Below are 25695 nucleotides of genomic sequence, written 5' to 3'. Positions count from 1 at the left end.
TAAATAGGAAACATATATTGATGTGTTTTATCCTGTTTTCTTTGTGTGTTTAGTCTGACTAGCTAGCCATCAGTCTAACCTCAACCACAGGATTAAGTTCCAGACCTAGCGGTGTTTGTGAGTTCATTTGTTTACTTGTGAATATTAGTATTCAATTGTTTTTAAATCCATATATCGCACTAAGTATGAAACATAGCCAAGGAAGATCCACTGAGAACAATAGGACTGTGTGATTAGCGGTGTTAATGAACTAGATGAGAGGTAAATATTATAAGCATACATACTGAGATTAGGTTAAGCCAGATGCTTGCAAAGCGGCTTCAACCTATTAGGTACTCCTGAGGTGGCAGTGATTTAAGTTCCGGCCCAGAAACCCTATACAGAGTTAAGATGGATGTGATACTTATGTATACAACTTAACCTGTATTAAACAAGAGTTGAGCATATGCATTATATATGATACATTATAACGTAACAAGACTAGGGTTTCATTTGGATCGAGGACTGGTAATATTTTTATATACCGATATTTTGTCTATACGCGATTTTGGTATTTAATTGTAAACCTATCTACTCACTCGGAAATATTTATATTTCTGACCCCATTGTTGTTTATCATTTTCAGGTACCTAGCGACCGGGTCTGGTCGAGCTTCCACCCTTTTTCATCAGGGAAGCTTATCTTGTTGTTATGTAAATAACACTTTAAACTCTTAAATGCTACAATAGTGTATATAGGTGTGATATGCCTGTGGCCACGTCATGGTTCCTCTATTTATATACTCTGATAGAAACTTGACTTTGTCTAACTCTACTAGGTGGCTACCAAATAGGCATATGGTGTTTTATGGTGACCCCTACGGGTGGGCCAAGCTACGTGTCTTTGGTTTGCAAGGACACTGTGCATAGTTTAGCTGGCCTTTCGTTTGTGTGCCTGATGTGCATGTTTTAAATATGTTTGATATAATGCTTTGAAAGGAAAAGTGTTCGATATATTTTATTAAACATATTGTTCAAATGAGTGGTTTGAGACAGGGCTGCCTGTGAGGCAAGGCACGTGAGCTAAGTCCCTGGACCACCGCACCGATTTTCATAAATGCGTATGGGTCAAAATAACTAGGGTTATTCAACTAGCATTTCTGAAAACGTGATTTTGCTATATGAATATTTTCATAACTATTTCTACGTTAAACGGAAAAATGTTTTAACGGTGTTCTCTGAAAACGGATCGTACGCGAGGTACGATCTTGATTTATTTAAGGTGGCGAAAAATTTATAGAGGTTTTAGACTTGCTACAGATTTCGAAACAACCATTCCCATTCCCTAGCGCCAGTCTCGGCTCGAGTTTCAGGGTGGAAATCGGGCTGTGACACTAATAAAGCAATTTTATGGAAAAATTGAAAAATAAGCCAAGCATACACCCTAATCCACACAAATTGAATATTATGGCATACAAATTAATATGAGATATTAACAGGGTCCTCAAAATTATCGGTCTGAGTCCTTGGCTCGTTTGCTGGCGAAGTGGATGCGGAATCCAGCTTCTAGTCTGTGCAAGGTTGTGTTCTTGGAGAATTACACACATTTAGTGTTTTAAGACTCAGATTGAACAAGATTTGGTGTGTTTGTAGTGAAAATTTGGGCTATGCTAGGGTTTTTCGGGGGGAGGTCGAATTCTTCCTAGGGTTTTGTGTTTCTGGTCCGACCCCTGACTCAGCTCTCATAAGGTTGAATTTATAGTGGTGATTAGGGTTTAGTGTAAGCTAGACTCTTCTAGGTTTTAAACTGTTTAAGTAATAAGTCTTTAGGTATTAGGATTGACTGAAAACACTTATTATCTTATTAAATTCGGATTTAAGCTTGATGGTTAAGTAAAAAGGTGCTAAATATGAGTTTTGGTGTCTGAAAGTGTTAAAAAGGGCTTCTAAGACCCTATGAGTTTGGGTATGATCAATTTTAGTCCTTAAAACTTTCAAATTGGCCCATAAACTTCTACGATATTGCAATTAGTCCAATTTGTAGACTTAGACTATAATCTCTTTGGATTTATAGGTTATTTGTGGCTAATTACGTTTTAATCTCCAAGTTTGCAACTATGCACATATTACGCCTACTTAGATTACCGCAAGCAAATCGATAGTTCGTCACCCTAACGGATTTCTCTAGAAATCATCATTGGACGCTTCAGTCCCTTATCACTTTTTACCTGTCTGAAAAATAGGTGTCTACAATAGGCTTTGAAGACGACTTAAAATAAAAGGAATCAAACTTAGACATCCGGTTCTAGGCTTTATGCAGGTAAAATATCCATACCAGCAATTACTACTTGATAGAAATTGCCAAATTTAGATGTATGTTTAGGAGTAATTGCTGCCTGCCTCAAATGTCAGTCCAAATCGAGTCATATGCGCGTCGTACCTGTTTACCGCTTTCAAACGTGTTTACTTTACATCATGATATCATGTGGAATGCAATTGAATGTTGAGATAATATAGAGTATGTTCAGTAATTAAAAGCGGAAACTGATGAGTCAAGCACACAATTCCCGAGGATGTCCATGAACCCGGTGTTTTGGCCTAACGTACGATGATTTTACCCATAAGTGAGTAAGGTTATTGAGTGGGTATAAAAGACATTTCCTAGTTGAACTAGGTGGCGACTCTATATTTTCTCAAACCTGTCACGACCCGATTCTCGGCGTCGAGACCGGCGCTAGGGAATGGGAGTGGTTGCTCCGAAACCCGTAGAAAGCCTTAAAAATACATTAAAAATCACTTAAAAAATTTCGCGGAATTCAAATCATTTTCGAACATTTTAAAATCGCAGTTTAAAACGTTCTTATAAAAATTACCATTTAAAACATGCACATAATTTTCTCTTTAATTATTGCATTTTAGTTTCAAAGCCATTTCTCTATGGTTTATAATGCATCTCATTATGTATACCATCTTACTATGGTAATTACTGCATTTCACTATGCAGGCCATTTCTCTATGTACTTAACTGCATTTCACTATGCAGATGCGTTCGTCGCATTTTATTCAAGTGCAGTCGCTCGGACTTTCGCACAGCATTCCCATATTACACAATATCAGAGTTTAAGCGTTATAATAAAATATAAAGCATAAATAAGTCCAACGACTACTAAGGTATCACCGTTCATTTATTCTAGCTACTGCAACTCTAGACACATAAAGGAAAGTCATTCTCACTTTGTTCAAGCCAGGGATTTCCGGAACAAGAAATTGGAAATCCACACGTCAAACTACTCGCCTGTAAAAATTATAAATTCAACGGGGTCAGTTATAAAAACTGGTGAATGCGTACAACATGTACTAATAAACATTAATATGAAAGCAATGCATTCCAGATTACCGATTCATATGAAACCCTAAACCATGAATCATGTTCCTATATGCTTTCAAAACAGGAAACATAAATATTCCACTTTTTTTTCCATTCCATTCGGGTTAACCTTTTATTTTCCTTTGGCCGTATTTATTTTCTCTTTTTGTACTTTTAGCCAGTCAAATCCGATTACTCTTATTTTACGTATTTGAAAGTCCCAGACTCTTCTTACAATACAACGGATTTCGGCAGTACATAAATACTGTCGCCAATTTCACTTTTTTTAATAAAAGGTTCAACCTCTCAGATCTCGGCAGTTTCGCTAACTGCCTTTGGTCGTCTGTATTCCGTTGCCTCTGAAGATCTGTTTCCATATGTCTAGGCCGTCGCCTGACTTCCAGACCGTCGTCCAGATTTCCACATACCATTTTCACATGCAACCCATTCTAAATGCAATACCGGTGATCACACAGCACTATTGCCGCCCAATAGTAAGCATGTTTCAATGAATCTAAATCGGTTTCAAAACTATGTATAATAGTTCATGCGATTTAAATTCCAAAATAAAATAAAGCATTTGCAAATCATGTAAAGCAGTTCGCAATATTTTTAATACTAATATTTAGCAGTATAAGTTGTAAACACACTCACAGTACTCGCTTATTCCAAATATAAAAATATCACCCGTCGAATATTCAAAACCTTTGCTCGCCGGTTTCCGCGACAAAACTCGCTGGATCTAATTTAGAGATTAAACATTAATAAGTGTATTAACTCTAAATTCTAGGATATACTCTAGACCGACTCAACCATATAAACCACATAATCACAAACCAAATTTGATTCCGACTATCTATTTCCGCGTCATCGTATTTCTATACGATACACCACATAGTTTATTTATTTCACTAAATAAACATAAAATTATAATTCCATTATAATTCTAACACACATTCAATTCACATAATTTTCTAAAAATTCATTTTTAGAAAATCTCAACAAACATATCACAATTCATAAATATCCAAAAATATTTTTCCGTAAAATATTTTTGACCCGGGGCTCGGCCCCCCTTATTTTCTGCCAAAAATATTTCGGCACCAACTGCTGCCAACTGAGCTTAGGACTGAGCCAACATGCTCTATCCCCTCTGCTCATACTCCGGTCACCGTATTCCGGTGGTTTTGGCCGGAAAACTCAAAAACGCTAAAAACGCTTAAAAATTCATTTTAAGCCATTTTAACACGAAATTCACCAAAAATAATTTCAAATACATTTTTGATTTCCATCTTGTAAAAACAGCAGCCCGTAATTTTAAAAATAATTATTTTCCATTATTTTAACCATTAAAACCGAAATATCAATTAATAATCAAAACCGATTATTAATCCGTCAAAACACTTCACAAAAATCATTTAAACTCCACAAATAATTATCAAACCTATTTCATAAATTTTTCATAAATAGTTTCTGCCCAGAATTTAAAAATGACAGTTTTACCCTTTTTCATCAAATTTTAGCCGAATAGAGTTATTAAAAATTAAACCCGATTATTAAACCATTAAAAATTAACCATTAAGCATTTAATTAACATCAACCTGAAATATAATTCATTCATAAATAAAATTATTTCCAGAAATTAAAAATCATTTTATTTACCATTTTTAAGCTATTTTTAAGCTTTAAAACAATTAAAAATCGAAACCCAACTAATTAAATTAACACCCGAAATGTTTAACATTTTTAATCCACAAAAATTTCACTTTAAAGCATATATAAATCTCAACATATAGATCAGCCCAGAAAATTAAAATACATAATTTAATTTTCACGGAAAAATTATTTAAAACCGAAACCCATATAAACAATTACTAAAACCAACTAATTATCCATCAAACATCACATATAAACCATCCTATGCATGTTTCTAACACTTAACCAACATCAGCAACTTAAAGTAAGGTTTTGAGCTTGAAATTATACCTCAAACGAACATGCAAATACACCTTAACGATCTACACAATATTCCCGACAATTTTCGTGAAGAAATTTTTGAGAGAAAATCAAAGAATAAAGCTTGGTGTTGTGAGTTATGGAGTATTCGGCACCCACAAAATGAAGAAGACAATGAATTGCTTGGGCACCAAGCTTAAGTAGAGAAATATCTAGATATTAAATCATGTTTCAATTATTTACAAGTTTTCCATTATGGCATTCTTGTAAATAATTCGAACTCTAGGGGCAAAATAATTTAACTTTACCAAATATTCAAAAACATTAAAACATATCATATGGGCTGAGTTAAAATATTTTTGGGCCTTTAAAAATATTTAAAATAATTATTTTGACGGTGTTTACTGAAAAATCACAAAATTCACTTTTAACACGTAAAATTGCCAAAATCACATTTAAGGCAAACACATAGCAAATCACATTTTTACCCTTATAAATTCATCACGTGAATTTATTCACTATTTTCGAGGTCCTAATCAATTAAAATCGGACACACACGAAAATAACACTAATAATTCTACGGGGTATTACATTCACCCCTCCTTATAAGAAATTCGTCCTCGAATTTCAAAACAAATTATTACCTTGAGCAAACAAGTGGGGATATCGTTTCCGCATATCCGCCTCTGTTTCCCACGTACATTCCTCAATTGTACGGCTCCTCCAGAGCACTTTTACCATAGGTATCTCCTTACTACGGAGTTTCCTATTCTGGGTATCCACAATTTCTACAGGTTCCTCCTCATAAGATAGCTCCTCGTCTATCTCAACCTCTTGAGGTTGAATAAGTCTATGAGGGTCAGGAATATACTTCCTAAGCATCGACACGTGAAACACTGGATGTACTTGCGACATCTCAGACGGTAATGCTAACTTATAAGCTACCGCTCCTATTCGCTCAATAATCTCATAAGGTCCTGCATATCTCGGCGCTAGCTTTCCTTTCTTTCCAAATCGGATTACACCTTTCATAGGTGATATTTTAAGAAACACAAAATCTCCGACTTGAAATTCTATATCCTTTCTCCTCACATCAGCATAGCTCTTTTGCCGACTAAATGCAGTTTCTAAACGTTGCTTAATCAACGGCACTTTCTCAGACGTAATCTGTACTATTTCAGCTCCTGTCAACTTTCTTTCTCCAACTTCTTCCCAACAAATTGGAGATCTACACTTACGTCCATACAACGCCTCATACGGTGCCATTTCGATACTGGAATGATAACTATTGTTATATGAAAACTCTACTAACGGTAGATACTCATCCCAATGGCCTCCGAAATCTAAAACGCACATTCTTAACATATCCTCCAAAGTCTGGATGGTCCTTTCAGACTGTCCATCTGTTTGGGGATGAAACGCCGTACTGAAATCTAAACGCGTTCCTAAAGCCTCTTGCAGACTTTGCCAAAATCGAGATGTAAAAACTGATCCTCGATCTGACACAATTGACACAGGAACTCCATGTAAACTGACCACTTTGTCAATATAAATCTGTGCCAACTTTGCTGCCGTATAGGTAACCTTGATCGGAATAAAATGAGCCGACTTTGTCATTCGATCAACGATAACCCATATCGAATCAAAACCATGTTGCGACTTAGGCAATCCAACGACAAAATCCATGGTTATTCTTTCCCATTTCCATTCTGGTATTGGTAATTGTTGCAAAAATCCAAATGGTCTCTGATGTTCCAACTTCACTTGTTGGCATATCGGACACTTAGCAACAAATTCTGCTATATCCCGTTTCATACCATACCACCAATACATCTCCTTAACATCGTGATACATCTTGGTAGAACCAGGATGAACACTATACTTAGATCCATGTGCCTCCATCATAATTCTCTGTTTCAATTCCTCTACATTTGGTACACATACCCTTGTACCAAATTTCAGAATACCACCTTTCAAATTATACTCAGAGTTCATTCCCTTTTGAACTTCTTTAATAACATGCTTTAGTTGAGGATCCGTTGTCTGAAGTTCCTTAATCTGATCATTCAATGTAGGTTTAATCGTCATTTGAGCTAACAAACTCCCCAAATACGCTAATTGAACTCCTTGATCAAACAACGAATGCACTTCTCTAATCATTGGTCTCTTCTCAACTAAAGTAACATGAGATAAACTTCCTGCTGATTTTCTGCTCAACGCATCAGCCATTACGTTAGCTTTGCCAGGATGATACTGTATCGTACAGTCATAATCCTTTAGCAACTCCATCCACCTTCTCTGTCTGAGATTCAACTCTCTCTGATCAAATATGTATTTCAGACTCTTGTGATCAGTGAATATTTTGCATTTTGCTCCATATAGGTAATGTCTCCAAATCTTTAATGCGAATATCACTGCTGCTAATTCTAGATCATAGGTTGGATAATTAACTTCATGCTTTTTCAACTGGCGAGAAGCATAAGCTATAACCCGACCATGTTGCATCAGTACACATCCTAACCCGATCCTAGAAGCATCACAATAGACTGTAAATCCATCACTACCTTCTGGTAATGCCAGAACTGGAGCTGTTGTCAAACACTCCTTCAGCTTCTGGAAACTCACTTCACATTGATCAGTCCAAATGAACTTCGCATTCTTCTGAGTCAGCTTAGTTAATGGTGCAGACAACTTAGAAAAGTCTTGCACAAACCGTCTATAATAACCAGCTAAACCCAAGAAACTACGGATTTCTGTCACTGAACTTGGCCTTTTCCAATCCATCACAGCTTCAATCTTTTTAGGATCTACCTTAATCCCACTTTGAGATACTACATGTCCCAAAAATGCTATCTCTTCTGACCAAAATTCACACTTCGAGAATTTGGCATAAAGCTGATGATCTCTCAAAGTTTGTAACACTATCCTTAAGTGTTGTGCATGCTCCTCCTCTGTGCGCGAATAAATCAAGATATCATCAATGAACACTATCACGAATTGATCTAGAAACGGTTTAAAAATCCGATTCATCAAATCCATGAAAGCCGCTGGTGCATTTGTCAATCCAAATGACATCACCAAAAATTCATAATGACCGTATCTTGTTCTGAATGCAGTCTTTGGAATATCATCATTTTTGATCTTCAACTGATGATAACCAGACCTCAGATCAATCTTCGAAAAGTACCTCGCTCCTTGCAATTGATCGAATAAATCGTCAATTCTGGGTAAAGGATACTTATTCTTGATTGTGACCTTATTGAGTTGTCTGTAATCTATACAGAGCCTCATAGATCCATCCTTCTTCTTCACAAACAACACAGGTGCTCCACAAGGTGAGACACTTGGTCGTATAAATCCACGATCAATCAATTCTTCTAATTGATCCTTCAACTCCTTTAGTTCTGCTGGTGCTATACGATACGGAGGTATCGATATTGGACTTGTACCAGGAACTAGATCAATACAAAATTCAATCTCTCGATCTGGTGGTAATCCAGGTAACTCTTCTGGAAACACATCAGAATACTCCGAAACTACTGGTACATCATTCACATTTCCAACTTCCTTCTGAATATCTCGTACCAGAGCTAAAAATCCTTGACATCCTTTTTTTAACATATTTCTCGCTTTCAAAGCCGAGACTAAACTCTTTGGGGTTTCCAACTTCTCTCCCCGAATAGAGATAAGTTCAGTTCCAGGTGCATGGAACGTCACTATCTTCTCTCTACAATCCACATTCGCATAATGTTGCGACAACCAATCCATTCCTAGGATGACGTCGAATTCTAAAACATTAAGCAACAACAAATCCGCAAGCAATTCTCGCTCTCCAATTAACACAGGACACGACGGATAAACTACAGTAACGTCTATGCTTTCGCCTACAGGTGTAGCTACTAACAATGGGTTTTGCAAAATCACAGGTTGAATTCCTAATTTTAATGCAAAACTCGACGATACAAATGAATGCGTAGCACCGGGATCAAATAAAATTGATGCATCATGCGAAGATATTGAAAATATACCTTGCACTACCGCGTTCGACGCATTCGCCTCCTGAGGATTGATCGCAAAAACTCTAGCCTGCCCTCCGCTAGCAGTTGCTCCAGATCCTCGTCCGCCTGTGGTCCTTCCTCCACCACGATTACCAAAACCACATCCTCTTCCACGTTGTCCATTAAACATATTTTGGTTCTGTGCCTGCCCAGACACTGCAGGATATACAGGTCTAGGTTGTTGAAACACTGGTTGAACAACACTAGCACTTGAACCTTGTGGTCCAGACATAGGACATTCTCTTGAGAAATGACCTTGCTATCCATATGTGTAACAACCTCTCGTCATAAAGCATACCCCAAAATGCTTCTTTCCACAAGTATTACATAGTGGTACTGTTCCTCCTGAACTTCGTCCACTAGAACTTGATCCAGACATACTGAACCTCCTATCTTTCTTTCCTTTCTTAAATCCTTTACGATATGGTCCAATGAACCTATTCGCATTCGAACTAGCAGTTCCTTCTCTTACGAGCTCACCAGAAACATTGATCTTTCCAAATTGGATCAAAGTACTTTCCATCTGACGTGCACTATCGATGATTTGCACCAAATCCTTCCTAACATCAGATAGTAATCCAATATATTCGGGTCCTAGCCCCTTAATGAACCTTGAATTCACCCTATCTGTAATACCCCAAATAATTAAGTCGTGCCACGTGTCGGGAATTCCGATAAATTAAGTTAAGAAGAATTAATTTAATTATGTCGGGAAATTGGAATAATTTTATTAAGCTAATTAGCGGGATTTAAGGAAATAACTTCAGAAATTAAAATAAAATAAATTATAAATCCCATAACGGAATTCATTTCGCCAAAGTCCGCGAAATGATTTATAGTATTTATGGTAAAAATCTCGGGTCAATCGGAGACCTTTGAAAATTTGGACGCGGATGCATTTTGGGGCCAAATTGCAATTTATGAAAAGTTTAAGGACTAAAGTGCAAATTAGCCAATTAAGACTCGAGAATAACAATTAAAAGATTATTCACGGAATATGATAATTTTGAGTTAGTATTATTTATTTGGATATAAATAATACGTAAGTAATTGAGTTAAAATGAGAAATTAACTATTTGGTTAAAAGGATAAGTTTAAAAGAGAATTGGTTTAAGTTAAAGAAATGAAGGACCAAAATGGTTAATTAACCAAGATATATATATGTTCTTAAGGAGAGATGAGTATCAGAAGGTGAGAAAGGAGGAGATGAAGGAAATTCAACGAACGATTTCAATCCGTCGCGGTTTCGCCGTTTCTCGTCCAAATCGCGAGTTCTTTATATCGATGTGCTCAGAATTCAATTCTCTATCTATAACAAGTATCAAATCGAGGTAAGCTTGACGTTTTAGTTAGGTTTTGAGCGGTTTTATCGTTTTATCGATTTCGGATTCAATCTCGACGTTTTAAGCTTGAATCTTACGTTTTTGATGACTTTGAGCGTTGCGGGACTGATTAGGAGATGTTAGCACGTCGAAATGGCCCGGGGGATGAACCCCGGGGATGCACATCGTGCAGCCAGCAGGCTGCACGAAAGTGCAGCAGACTGCACGTTCGTGCAGACTGCTGCACGAACGTGCAGCAATTGCTACACGATCGTGCAGCACAGCAACTGCACACGAACGTGCAGTACACTGCTGCACGAACGTGCAGTCCTTCGTCGATAGGGATTTTCGATCCGGGCTTTCTGGGGCCCAGACGCGACGCGGAAACTTGATTTCAGACAATTTCAAGTCGCGTAATCAATCGTATCCGATTGAATTTCAAAACATAAACTAGGACGTTCAAAAGAGAAATGTGATTAAGAGATTATCAAAGTTAAGAGTCATATTTGGAATAAGGTCGAGTTAACCTAAGTTTATAACTTAGGATTTTGATACTAAGTTTACGTTTATGAATTAAACGTACAGGTAATTTGGATAAGTAATGGACGTACCGACGAACTACCAAGCCGACGAGCTGGAATAGCTATGAGATTGAACAACACAAGGAACTTGCGTGATAGATTGATAACATTGCGGTAGATTGGATAGCAGTCACTGTGAGTACACTTTAATTACTTGCTAATATTCATAAAGTCACGTATCTTCATATACGGACGACTAGATGAATACTTATATGTTTGAAAATATGTTTGAAAAGGTATATGTACGTATGCTTTGAAATATTTGTATTATGTTATTTTAAATAACATAATTATATGAAATGAATACGAATACTTAAAGAATCGGGAAGGGTAAAAGAAATATGTTATGAACTCAAAGTTTTAGTAATATACATGTATCAAATAAGATACGTATAAGAGAAGTATAGTACATTCCTATATGTACTATTATTCATATATTTATAAAGAAACATAGTACGTTCCCATACGTACTTTTAGTTATAATGAATACCCATACGTGCGTGCGTTATAGATGTATGTTTGTAGATTGTAATGTGCATGTTATGGTCCATAAAGGATCAATATAACAAAACGAGAATTATACTATAGTACAACCAAATATAAGAACTGAGATACAAGGTTGATTTCGGTAGAGGTATCCCGAGACCTGTATCTACCCATTCTTGATAATAGTCCTCGGGACTCATATAAAGATAAAATTAAGTATATATATACCGAGAATCAATATGAAACAAGAGCAATAATTAAGATATGAGATAAGATACATCGGTTGGCGTGGCTATCGATGTCAGATGATTAAAGACACATCGGTTGGCTTGGCTATCGATGTCAGACAGATGAAACACATCGGTTGGCTTTGCTATCGATGTCAGACAGATGAAACACATCGGTTGGCTTTGCTATCGATGTCAGACAGATGAAACACATCGGTTGGCTTTGCTATCGATGTCAGAAAAATGAAGTTAGAGAAGCTTAATAAGAAAAAGAAAGACAATCAAAACTATAACAATAAACAAAACATGTCAAGCATGTACGCAGTATAAACGTACATGAGACATAAGAACGAGGCAAGGATATCAAGTACGTCCATAACATAAATGCTTAGTTTATGACACGTACATGGCCTCTGATAGTATGAACGAACATACGAAGTATGTTTGGGAGTAAGATCGTGTAAAGTATAATTCAAAAAGAATATTTTCTACATAAAGAGGTTTTTAAACATTTTTCACCCTTTATGTAATATTACTTGTAATTATGTGTATTCACTCAGTTTTATATTGACCCCGTTGTTATTCCAATTTTTACAGGTTGAGTTAGGTATGATGTGGAGAACGAAGCTTCCGAAGTTTTAATTCTCGGAAGTAGTACGAGTCATGAGACTAGGTTCTCATTCTAGCAAGTCCGCAGTAGTTTAGAATAGACAGGCTCTGTTTTGTAAAACGTTTTAACTCTGATGTATATTTCAAACAGGGGTCGTGCGTATTTTGATATTATTATCATATATAAAATATGATTTGATTTGCGAAAAATTTATATGTATTTCAGGCTTGCTACGGGTTTTGGAGCTACCACTCCCATTCCCTAGCGCCGGTCGCGGCTCAATAATTTGGATCGTGACAAAGTTGGTATCAGAGCAATGGTTTAGTATTCCTAGGCCATTGTTCTTATGTGATTAGAGTTTAGGAAAGAGTCAGTTAGTACCTAGGCACTACTGCGGATTGTAGGAATTTCTAGTCATGTCTTTTGAACGTTATCATCGATTTTCATCGGTTTTTCAAACGTTTTGTAAAAACGTCCTTCCTTATATGTGCTAATAGGAGTCAAGTTAGATGTGTGCGCGAGCACAGTATATGTTTGTGTTTTACTCGAATAAGCAGTATGCTTTCGAGTATCTATAGTCTGCGAAGAGTTATATACTCTTGAGACTCATATTATAAGAATATCATCAATAATGATGACGAGATTGAAATGATCAGCTGTTATATGATTGATAAGATGAGTTGTGTATTGTTTTGCAAGACGCGAACACTCAGGAGAGTGATATGCTCACAGGTACGTAAACCTGTAATTAGTAATGTGATATATCAAATGCATGCGTATTTGTGATTGATTCCTGTAAATAGGATTGTGCCTTATGATTGAATGCTGTTGGTTTTTGTTGAGTCTATGATAGGCGAAATGATTACAAGATTTAAGATACGCAATTTAGTCAAAGAAAATCTAAGGGACACTGATTTTCTTTGGATTTGATCAACATAGAATGTTTATAGACATGCGTAGCATAGGAATGGAACACGTATGTATGACTATATGTTCTTAATGTTCCACTACGTCTACAAAGAGCGGAATACTCTCAAAACTATCAAGTTTGTGACGTGGCCAAGTTAGGCCAAAAGGAACTTGTTTGTGATGATTTATTTATGTTATGTTTTAAGGGACACATCAAGGGTTCTATACGAATAGAATGGCTGAGCAAAGAGCTATACAAGCGCGTGCAGTCGCACAACTCGTAGACGAGGCCCGCGAGGAGGCCAGAGGTAATACGGGCGAATATGACCCGGCCCAATCGGCAGGTAGGGGCCGTGGACGGGGCAGAGATCAAGAGGAACCTGGAGTAGGCCAAGCCGGGAACGTGCAGGCACCAGGAGTGCCGCAACCACTTAATGTCGATGTCAATCGACTGGCCGCAGAAGTAACCGATATGCAGAATTGTATGTTAATGATGGGGCAGTTGATACAACGACAGTATCAACGCGAAGAGAGAAATACGGATAGAGATTTGTTATTGGCTTATACGAAGTTAAACTCAAAGAAGTTTGACGGATCAAGTGATGCACTCGATTTCCTAGAAGAAGTTGAGCAGAATGCTCGTAGACTCCAAGCAGATGAAAGACAAACAATAATATTGACGGAGATGTCATTGAAAGGTTCAGCCATGGATTGGTTTCGACAAGTAATTAGACCGATAATGGGTCAAATAACATGGGCAGAGTTTGTGACCCGATTCAGAGAATTCTTCCTACCATTTGCTGTGGTTGAAGGTAATAGAGACAAGTTATTATCGTTATCTCGAGGAGATGGATCAGTTCATGATTATGTCGCTGAGTTTAATCGACTGAGCAGATTTGCTCCAGATTTAATGATAGATAGGGTCCAAGTTAATACAAGATTCGTGAATGGATTAGGATCTCAATTTATAGGATTATTGAGTCATACTGATAAAGAATTTGTTCAGCTTGTGGATAGTGCGAAACAAATGGAACGGGCACTTATCCATTTCAACGAAATCCCTGATCCTTCACGCTCAAATCAGACAAGAAGTGAACGTTTGAATTACGGACATCAAACGTCTAGTCAAGTGAGAGAAGAAACTGAACGACGACATGGCCGGACTCATAAGAAGGGCAGACAAGGAAAAGCAGCCAAATGGGCTAGAACCATTAGTCTGAAGTCTGAACAAGGAAGTTCAAGCTTTACAAACCCCATATGTCCACAATGTGGCAGAAGACACTTAGGTGTCTATCAGGCTACAAGGGATGTATGCTTTAAGTGTAGACAACAAGGTCACTACGAGAACGAATGCCCACTTTCCATGTAACAGAATACCACGAATCATGTGAAATGCCCAACAATTTTGTCTCTTCAATGATGTTTGGTTAAAAAAAAAAATTATTACAAGATAGACCACATAGTAGCTGTGGAAGTTATGGAATCCAGACACAAGAAGCTCAATAGTGATCAGATCTTTTGAGCTAATCTAGTACAAAGCAGAACACTTAGGACGTGAGTTTAGCACGACACCTGAAACAGACGAATAGGGTTACATCTTTTCGTATGTAATAGGTATATTTAGTTTGTGAGTGACAGAGCGTTAATCGCTATAAATAAAAAGTTTGTACAGAGTCTTATGTCGATAGAAACTTACGTAAATTTCGTTTTGTGAAAAGAAATGTATTTGATTGAAATGAGATGTTTTTGAAAAGACATAATTGTGCCCGGACACAAATCATAAAAACATCGCATCGACATGAATAGAATTGCATCATTACATCCATATTGCATTCACTAATAGGACATGCATCATATACATTATGTATGTCTGAAAATGAAAAAGAGGAGTGTCATTGCAACTCTTGTGATGAGAGAAGTCATCACACCGGCGCACAATTATTACATGATTTGAAAATGAAAAGTATCGTGATTTTAAACGAATGAGTTTTCAAACGTAAGTACGCTCAGACAATGACTCTGTACCTAGAGGCATAGAACAAGACTGATCATCTTGTTAGGCCTACATAAGAATATACGTGTATAGAATAACGAATAGTGTATCGTGAAGCGAGAGGTATCAAGATTTGAATTGCAAATCCTTAAAGCAGTCTTGTAAGTAGAATACAAGTACAATGGCGTTACTTTACACGTTTGTAAAGTGATAGCGACCACGTATAATAAGCTAAGAGCTAGTATACCTCTAGAATGAGAAAATCGAACATAGAAATTACATACGTCAGGGGATATGAACCCTACGAACAAACAAACCTTGTTCAAAAAGATCGAATAAAGAGAATTGATTCATAATGATTATGAATCAAGCAGTAGTAAGAGGGTTAAGGATTGTTAGCATAGGAAGTTACTCGATAAGTATATCGAGATACTGTCATCGAGGAATAGTAATAGATAAGAGACCGTGTGAACCTAACTGCAAAGTCACAGTTAGTGAATGATTAGTCAGAGTATCGCAGCGGAAGTGTGGAAAGAAAAGAATGATAGGTTATGAACAAGGATTTGTTAAGGAATATAAATAAGATATTATCGTAAACGGTCGACGAAAGAGAATTGATTCATAATAAATATGAATCAAGTACTAAGTAGTAAAAGAAGGAATTTATATATAATAAGTGGAATAACGAGACAAGAGAAGATGGTGGGTAATGAGACTACGTAGATAGTGAAACACGTATAATTTGAGTGTCCATATCACTCAATAAGGAATGATAATAGGAGTAAACGATGTTGGAAAACAAGATCAAGTCGTGACAACGACCAAATAAAGAAGAGTAATGGATTGTCTAGACGAGGGAGCCTGGTGACGAAGATCATCGTCCCTAATGATAAAGTATATATGTGAGGACAACTGAACTCACTATCGAGGAAGATCAAAAAGGTAAACTATTATGGCGGGTTGTAAGAATACAATTAAACAAAGTATGTAAGAAAGGTATATGAAAATTCGAGGACGAATTTTTATAAGGGGGAAAGAATGTAATACCCCAAATAATTAAGTCGTGCCACGTTTCGGGAATTCCGATAAATTAAGTTAAGAAGAATTTAATTTAATTATGTCGGGAAATTGGAATAATTTTATTAAGCTAATTAGCGGGATTTAAGGAAATAACTTCAGAAATTAAAATAAAATAAATTATAAATCCCATAACGGAATTCATTTCGCCAAAGTCCGCGAAATGATTTATAGTATTTATGGTAAAAATCTCGGGTCAATCGGAGACCTTTGAAAATTTGGACGCGGATGCATTTTGGGGCCAAATTGCAATTTATGAAAAGTTTAAGGACTAAAGTGTAAATTAGCCAATTAAGCCTCGAGAATAACAATTAAAAGATTATTCACGGAATATGATAATTTTGAGTTAGTATTATTTATTTGGATATAAATAATACGTAAGTAATTGAGTTAAAATGAGAAATTAACTATTTGGTTAAAAGGATAAGTTTAAAAGAGAATTGGTTTAAGTTAAAGAAATGAAGGACCAAAATGGTTAATTAACCAAGATATATATATGTTCTTAAGGAGAGATGAGTATCAGAAGGTGAGAAAGGAGGAGACGAAGGAAATTCAACGAACGATTTCGATCCGTCGCGGTTTTGCCATTTCTCGTCCAAATCGCGAGTTCTTTATATCGATGTGCTCAGAATTCAATTCTCTATCTATAACAAGTATCAAATCGAGGTAAGCTTGACGTTTTAGTTAGGTTTTGAGCGGTTTTATCGTTTTATCGATTTCGGATTCAATCTCGACGTTTTAAGCTTGAATCTTACGTTTTTGATGACTTTGAGCGTTGCGGGACTGATTAGGAGATGTTAGCACGTCGAAATGGCCCGGGGGGTGAACCCCGGGGCTGCACATCGTGCAGCCAGCAGGCTGCACGATCGTGCAGCAATTGCTACACGATCATGCAGCACAGCAACTGCACACGAACGTGCAGTACACTGCTGCACGAACGTGCAGTCCTTCGTCGATAGGGATTTTCGATCCGGGCTTTCTGGGGCCCAGACGCGACGCGGAAACTTGATTTCAGACAATTTCAAGTCGCGTAATCAATCGTATCCGATTGAATTTCAAAACATAAACTAGGACGTTCAAAAGAGAAATGTGATTAAGAGATTATCAAAGTTAAGAGTCATATTTGGAATAAGGTCGAGTTAACCTAAGTTTATAACTTAGGATTTTGATACTAAGTTTACGTTTATGAATTAAACGTACAGGTAATTTGGATAAGTAATGGACGTACCGACGAACTACCAAGCCGACGAGCTGGAATAGCTATGAGATTGAACAACACAAGGAACTTGCGTGATAGATTGATAACATTGCGGTAGATTGGATAGCAGTCACTGTGAGTACACTTTAATTACTTGCTAATATTCATAAAGTCACGTATCTTCATATACGGACGACTAGATGAATACTTATATGTTTGAAAATATGTTTGAAAAGGTATATGTACGTATGCTTTGAAATATTTGTATTATGTTATTTTAAATAACATAATTATATGAAATGAATACGAATACTTAAAGAATCGGGAAGGGTAAAAGAAATATGTTATGAACTCAATGTTTTAGTAATATACATGTATCAAATAAGATACGTATAAGAGAAGTATAGTACATTCCTATATGTACTATTATTCATATATTTATAAAGAAACATAGTACGTTCCCATACGTACTTTTAGTTATAATGAATACCCATACGTGCGTGCGTTATAGATGTATGTTTGTAGATTGTAATGTGCATGTTATGGTCCATAAAGGTTCAATATAACAAAACGAGAATTGTACTATAGTACAACCAAATATAAGAACTGAGATACAAGGTTGATTTCGGTAGAGGTATCCCGAGACCTGTATCTACCCATTCTTGATAATAGTCCTCGGGACTCATATAAAGATAAAATTAAGTATATATATACCGAGAATCAATATGAAACAAGAGCAATAATTAAGATATGAGATAAGATACATCGGTTGGCGTGGCTATCGATGTCAGATGATTAAAGACACATCGGTTGGCTTGGCTATCGATGTCAGACAGATGAAACACATCGGTTGGCTTTGCTATCGATGTCAGACAGATGAAACACATCGGATGGCTTTGCTATCGATGTCAGACAGATGAAACACATCGGTTGGCTTTGCTATCGATGTCAGAAAAATAAAGTTAGAGAAGCTTAATAAGAAAAATAAAGACAATCAAAATTATAACAATAAACAAAACATGTCAAGCATGTACGCAGTATAAACGTACATGAGACATAAGAACGAGGCAAGGATATCAAGTACGTCCATAACATAAACGCTTAGTTTATGACACGTACATGGCCTCTGATAGTATGAACGAACATACGAAATATGTTTGGGAGTAAGATCGTGTAAAGTATAATTCAAAAAGAATATTTTCTACATAAAGAGGTTTTTAAACATTTTTCACCCTTTATGTAATATTACTTGTAATTATGTGTATTCACTCAGTTTTATACTGACCCCGTTGTTATTCCAATTTTTACAGGTTGAGTTAGGTATGATGTGGAGAACGAAGCTTCCGAAGTTTTAATTCTCGGAAGTAGTACGAGTCACGAGACTAGGTTCTCATTCTAGCAAGTCCGCAGTAGTTTAGAATAGACAGGCTCTGTTTTGTAAAACGTTTTAACTCTGATGTATATTTCAAACAGGGGTCGTGCGTATTTTGATATTATTATCATATATAAAATATGATTTGATTTGCGAAAAATTTATATGTATTTCAGGCTTGCTACGGGTTTTGGAGCTACCACTCCCATTCCCTAGCGCCGGTCGCGGCTCAATAATTTGGGTCGTGACACTATCTCTATCCAACATCAGATCAGGTGTGAAACGACTCAACCTTGTGAACTCTGTCACATACTCCTGCACAGTCTTTCCTATCTTATTCAAACTCAACAACTTCTCTCGATAATTCTCCGTTACTGAAAACGGCAGAAAGAATTCCTTAAATCGAGTGGCAAATTCATTCCAAGTCATCTCTCCCATACTTGGTTGAATATGCCTTTGAAACCAATCCTTCGCAGATCCTTTTACTGACATCTCCACCATCAGTATAGACTGTCTTTCACTAGCATTAAGACGTCTAGCATTCATTTCTACTTCCTCTAAGAAATCTAACGCATCGTTCAATCCATCAAACTTCATGGGCTTAAGCCTCATGTAAGCCATAACGAGATCACGATCAACATTAGCACCAACTCTCTGCTGTTGGTAATCCAACTGCTCTCTGTGCATATTCTGCACTTCCACTTGATTCGTTTGCATAGCTGCTATGCCAGCTAAAAATTGTTCGAAATCAAAGCCCGGAATATTAAAATTAGGCCCACGACCTCTACCACGACCTCGACCACGACCTCGACCACGTCCACGTCCACGACCACGACCTTCGCCTGCTGCGGGTATCGCATCGTTATGAACGGACTCCTCATCATGAGCATTCTCCTCTTGAATGTTTTCCTCATGCTGGTCAGCCATTCTGATCAAAGCACATCGTCTAATAAGAATCTATCTAAGCGTTCTAATCGTATACTATTGCAACTAATAACCACAATCACACAATCTAAGCAAACATATAGACTCACTCCTAGAGCGAAGCTGAGAATATTTAAAAACAAATGATGACTTAACAAATGACATGACAGAAACTTATATGTTGCAGTAGACTCTATATCAATCTATCAATCCTTAGCTAGATTATTCTAGTGCCAAGATACCTAGGAATCAACAACATCATAGGGTTCCTTTCACATATTAGTAATGGTTTAAGCCTATAAACCATCACTTTGATATCAAACTCAACAATGACCCACTTTTCGACCATTGCTCTGATACCACCTTTGTCACGACCCGATTCTCGGCGTCGAGACCGGCGCTAGGGAATGGGAGTGGTTGCTCCGAAACCCGTAGCAAGCCTTAAAAATACATTAAAAATCACTTAAAATTTTTCGCGGAATTCAAATCATTTTCGAACATTTTAAAATCGCAGTTTAAAACGTTCTTATAAAAATTACCATTTAAAACATGCACATAATTTTCTCTTTAATTATTGCATTTTTGTTTCAAAACCATTTCTCTATGGTTTATAATGCATCTCATTATGCATACCATCTTACTATGGTAATTACTGCATTTCACTATGCAGGCCATTTCTCTATGGACTTAACTGCATTTCACTATGCAGATGCGTTCGTCGCATTTTTTTCAAGTGCAGTCGCTCGGACTTTCGCACAGCATTCCCATATTACACAATATCAGAGTTTAAGCGTTATAATAAAATATAAAGCATAAATAAGTCCAACGACTACTAAGGTATCACCGTTCATTTATTCTAGATACTGCAACTCTAGACACATAAAGGAAAGTCATTCTCACTTTGTTCAAGCCAGGGATTTCCGGAACAAGAAATTGGAAATCCACACGTCAAACTACTCGCCTGTAAAAATTATAAATTCAACGGGGTCAGTTATAAAAACTGGTGAATGCGTACAACATGTACTAATAAACATTAATATGAAAGCAATGCATTCCAGATTACCGATTCATATGAAACCCTAAACCATGAATCATGTTCCTATATGCTTTCAAAACAGGAAACATAAATATTCCACTTTTTTTTCCATTCCATTCGGGTTAACCTTTTATTTTCCTTTGGCCGTATTTATTTTCTCTTTTTGTACTTTTAGCCAGTCAAATCCGATTACTCTTATTTTACGTATTTGAAAGTCCCAGACTCTTCTTACAATACAACGGATTTCGGCAGTACATAAATACTGTCGCTAATTTCACTTTTTTTAATAAAAGGTTCAACCTCTCAGATCTCGGCAGTTTCGCTAACTGCCTTTGGTCGTCTGTATTCCGTTGCCTCTGAAGATCTGTTTCCATATGTCTAGGCCGTCGCCTGACTTCCAGACCGTCGTCCAGATTTCCACATACCATTTTCACATGCAACCCATTCTAAATGCAATACCGGTGATCACACAGCACTATTGCCGCCCAATAGTAAGCATGTTCAATGAATCTAAATCGGTTTCAAAACTATGTATAATAGTTCATGCGATTTAAATTCCAAAATAAAATAAAGCATTTGCAAATCATGTAAAGCAGTTCGCAATATTTTTAATACTAATATTTAGCAGTATAAGTTGTAAACACACTCACAGTACTCGCTTATTCCAAATATAAAAATATCACCCGTCGAATATTCAAAACCTTTGCTCGCCGGTTTCCGCGACAAAACTCGCTGGATCTAATTTAGAGATTAAACATTAATAAGTGTATTAACTTTAAATTCTAGGATATACTCTAGACCGACTCAACCATATAAACCACATAATCACAAACCAAATTTGATTCCGACTATCTATTTCCGCGTCATCGTATTTCTATACGATACACCACATAGTTTATTTATTTCACTAAATAAACATAAAATTATAATTCCATTATAATTCTAACACACATTCAATTCACATAATTTTCTAAAAATTCATTTTTAGAAAATCTCAACAAACATATCACAATTCATAAATATCCAAAAATATTTTTCCGTAAAATATTTTTGACCCGGGGCTCGGCCCCCCTTATTTTCTGCCAAAAATATTTCGGCACCAACTGCTGCCAACTGAGCTTAGGACTGAGCCAACATGCTCTATCCCCTCTGCTCATACTCCGGTCACCGTATTCCGGTGGTTTTGGCCGGAAAACTCAAAAACGCTAAAAACGCTTAAAAATTCATTTTAAGCCATTTTAACACGAAATTCACCAAAAATAATTTCAAATACATTTTTGATTTCCATCTTGTAAAAACAGCAGCCCGTAATTTTAAAAATAATTATTTTCCATTATTTTAACCATTAAAACCGAAATATCAATTAATAATCCAAACCGATTATTAATCCGTCAAAACACTTCACAAAAATCATTTAAACTCCACAAATAATTATCAAACCTATTTCATAAATTTTTCATAAATAGTTTCTGCCCAGAATTTAAAAATGACAGTTTTACCCTTTTTCATCAAATTTTAGCCGAATAGAGTTATTAAAAATTAAACCCGATTATTAAACCATTAAAAATTAACCATTAAGCATTTAATTAACATCAACCTGAAATATAATTCATTCATAAATAAAATTATTTCCAGAAATTAAAAATCATTTTATTTACCATTTTTAAGCTATTGTTAAGCTTTAAAACAATTAAAAATCGAAACCCAACTAATTAAATTAACACCCGAAATGTTTAACATTTTTAATCCACAAAAATTTCACTTTAAAGCATATATAAATCTCAACATATAGATCAGCCCAGAAAATTAAAATACATAATTTAATTTTCACGGAAAAATTATTTAAAACCGAACCCATATAAACAATTACTAAAACCAACTAATTATCCATCAAACATCACATATAAACCATCCTATGCATGTTTCTAACACTTAACCAACATCAGCAACTTAAAGTAAGGTTTTGAGCTTGAAATTATACCTCAAACGAACATGCAAATACACCTTAACGATCTACACAATATTCCCGACAATTTTCGTGAAGAAATTTTTGAGAGAAAATCAAAGAATAAAGCTTGGTGTTGTGAGTTATGGAGTATTCGGCACCCACAAAATGAAGAAGACAATGAATTGCTTGGGCACCAAGCTTAAGTAGAGAAATATCTAGATATTAAATCATGTTTCAATTATTTACAAGTTTGCCATTATGGCATTCTTGTAAATAATTCGAACTCTAGGGGCAAAATAATTTAACTTTACCAAATATTCAAAAACATTAAAACATATCATATGGGCTGAGTTAAAATATTTTTGGGCCTTTAAAAATATTTAAAATAATTATTTTGACGGTGTTTAGTGAAAAATCACAAAATTCACTTTTAACACGTAAAATTGCCAAAATCACATTTAAGGCAAACACATAGCAAATCACATTTTTACCCTTATAAATTCATCACGTGAATTTATTCACTATTTTCGAGGTCCTAATCAATTAAAATCGGACACACACGAAAATAAACACTAATAATTCTACGGGGTATTACAAAACCCCTTTTTAGAATAGAGGTCTGCCATAAGTCTGGGCGAACGGGACCCCAAAATCCCCGCTTCTGCTCACAGTGGCGTCCATGGGGATGTATAAAATCAACTATTTTTAAAACATAAACACAAAAAAATGTCTTCATAATTTTTTTCAAAAAACGGTTTCCATGGACCTCGACTGCATGGCTTGCGCCTTATCGATCTTCGCTTTTAATTACCTGACATATTCACCTACTTCATACATTAGAACTTCTCTTCTCATTTTACTCTCTAGGAGTTCGTTATTAGCCCCGATGCTCATAGCCACTCTCAAGCCCTGGCGTTGCACTCCAACGTCCGGAACGTCTGACGTGGAGTAGCATCACTCACAGCCTAGTACCTCGGTTGCTTGAACTCGTGATTGAGGAGACCCATCAAAGGTATATCAGTCTGTGAGAGCCTTAAACCGGTTACTACCAAAACTCGATGATTAATCCCACATGCATAAAGCTTAGACACTACCCTTTAGGAAAATACCCAGCATAATGTGTGTATTTTAGGCATGATTGTCGATGTAAGGATTCCAAATCCATTTTCAAAAAATTACCATTTCGATCTTAGTCTTATGTCAGGCCTAACAAATTTTCTAGTTTTAAAACATTTTGTTAGGCCAGACCTAAATACAAAGTCTGGTCAAGTAAAATGCCTTTACTTGATTAAACCCCAAATATCTAGTCCAGTCAAGTATATGTCCATGCACTTGACTAGCCGCCAGACTAAATTAATTCCAGATTGCAAAACAGACCGCCAAGTCCACTCTCTATGCTTGCACACCTTTAAAAGGAAACAAACAAATTCCTACATCGACTATTGCCGCTTGTCTGTTTAGAACTGCTAATGAGAGCTTGCTAGTATACGTCGACTCTTGCATTGCAATGCGAGGGTCCTGACCAAAAATCCTAGGAATGAAACCTCGCCCGAAATACGTGTGTGGGAGGAATACGATTGGAGGGAGAAACTTATCTCTATTATATCAAATTGCTCTACGTGCTAAATGTTAAGTGATATGTGTTAAAACTAACCTTGCATATCCTGCATCTCATGCATCCTGGATGCAACACATCATAAATTAACTCCTTGTGGATGTAGCCACTCAGGAAACTCGTCTGACTGCTCTTTGGCAAATTGGCAAAGACAAGCGGGAAGAATCACCATACCGACTAGTCCTACTAAGATGCCAACAACTCCAATTACGCCAGTACAGCTAGTCGGATAGGTCTGCGAGCAGCTAAGCGACTCCGACTCTAGAAAGTCTTCCGCTAGTACTATCTTAAGATTAACCAACATCTCTGACATGTCAGAATCAACTGGAACAGCATCCACTGTGACACAATCCAATCTCGATCAGTTGATGGCAGAGGTTATGGACTCCGCCAAGAGGCAAAATAATGACCAGAAGAAGTGGTTTAAGAATCTCGTGAAGCCCCTATAAGGGGCAGGAATTGGTCAGCAAGACGAGCCATCATCTACTACCAAAGGGGGGAATACTGCTAATGACCTCATGGAAGAGATAAGGAAGTAAGATGATGCCAAGAAGATTATGATAGACTTAAGGGGGAAACAATCAGGCCACCTACTACCGATCAGAATTGGTTCACTAACGCCCTGTAAGAGGAACAACAAAAAAGGAAACCGAGAGTGAAAAGCTTAAAAACATGGGATAAACACAATCTGATTCCTACCAGGACCTGGTAAGAAAAAAGGAACAACTCCAAGCCAATATTATAGGGAAGAATAGCAGTCAATTCATCAACTTGGATGAATATTCCTTATGAGAGGACAAAAAGCTATCGGCCAAGTTTAAAATGCCTGACCTCATCCGTTTTAATGTAAGAGGAGATCCTCGTACCCATCTCAACCAATTCATCTCTGTGATGACCACAACAGCCTTGACCATGAAACAAATTGCTAGGGCTTTTCCAAGATCTTTAGAAGGAAACGCAGCTCGTTGGTACTATGACCTGCCAATGAAAACAAGAGGAGACTGGAGTGAGTTATCCTCCGCTTTCATGAGCCAATAC

At 36.6% G+C, this 25695-nt stretch overlaps 2 long non-coding RNA genes across 4 annotated transcripts; both read right to left on the bottom strand.

Moving 5' to 3' along the window:
• Positions 1-2949: 2949 nt before the first annotated feature.
• On the bottom strand, positions 2950-5475 carry LOC130015586 (uncharacterized). Of its 2 annotated transcripts, none has more exons than XR_008790788.1 (3): positions 5332-5475; positions 4000-4087; positions 2950-3823 (listed from the first exon to the last, which is right to left on the bottom strand). It is a non-coding gene; the product is annotated as an uncharacterized LOC130015586 (long non-coding RNA). The 2 variants fall into 2 exon arrangements; XR_008790787.1 differs by having other exon boundaries at positions 2950-3273.
• A 14734-nt stretch (positions 5476-20209) lies between these two features.
• On the bottom strand, positions 20210-23219 carry LOC126680298 (uncharacterized). 2 transcript variants are annotated; one of them, XR_007641090.2, is made up of 3 exons: positions 23076-23219; positions 21745-21832; positions 20210-21569 (listed from the first exon to the last, which is right to left on the bottom strand). It is a non-coding gene; the product is annotated as an uncharacterized LOC126680298 (long non-coding RNA). The 2 variants fall into 2 exon arrangements; XR_007641089.2 differs by having other exon boundaries at positions 20210-21019.
• Between the last annotated feature and the right edge of the window lie 2476 nt (positions 23220-25695).

Source organism: Mercurialis annua, linkage group LG5 (genome assembly GCF_937616625.2).
Source record: "Mercurialis annua linkage group LG5, ddMerAnnu1.2, whole genome shotgun sequence".
NCBI lineage: Eukaryota > Viridiplantae > Streptophyta > Magnoliopsida > Malpighiales > Euphorbiaceae > Mercurialis > Mercurialis annua.
Note: the sequence above shows the minus strand (reverse complement) of the source record. Positions and strands in the feature narration are given on the sequence as shown.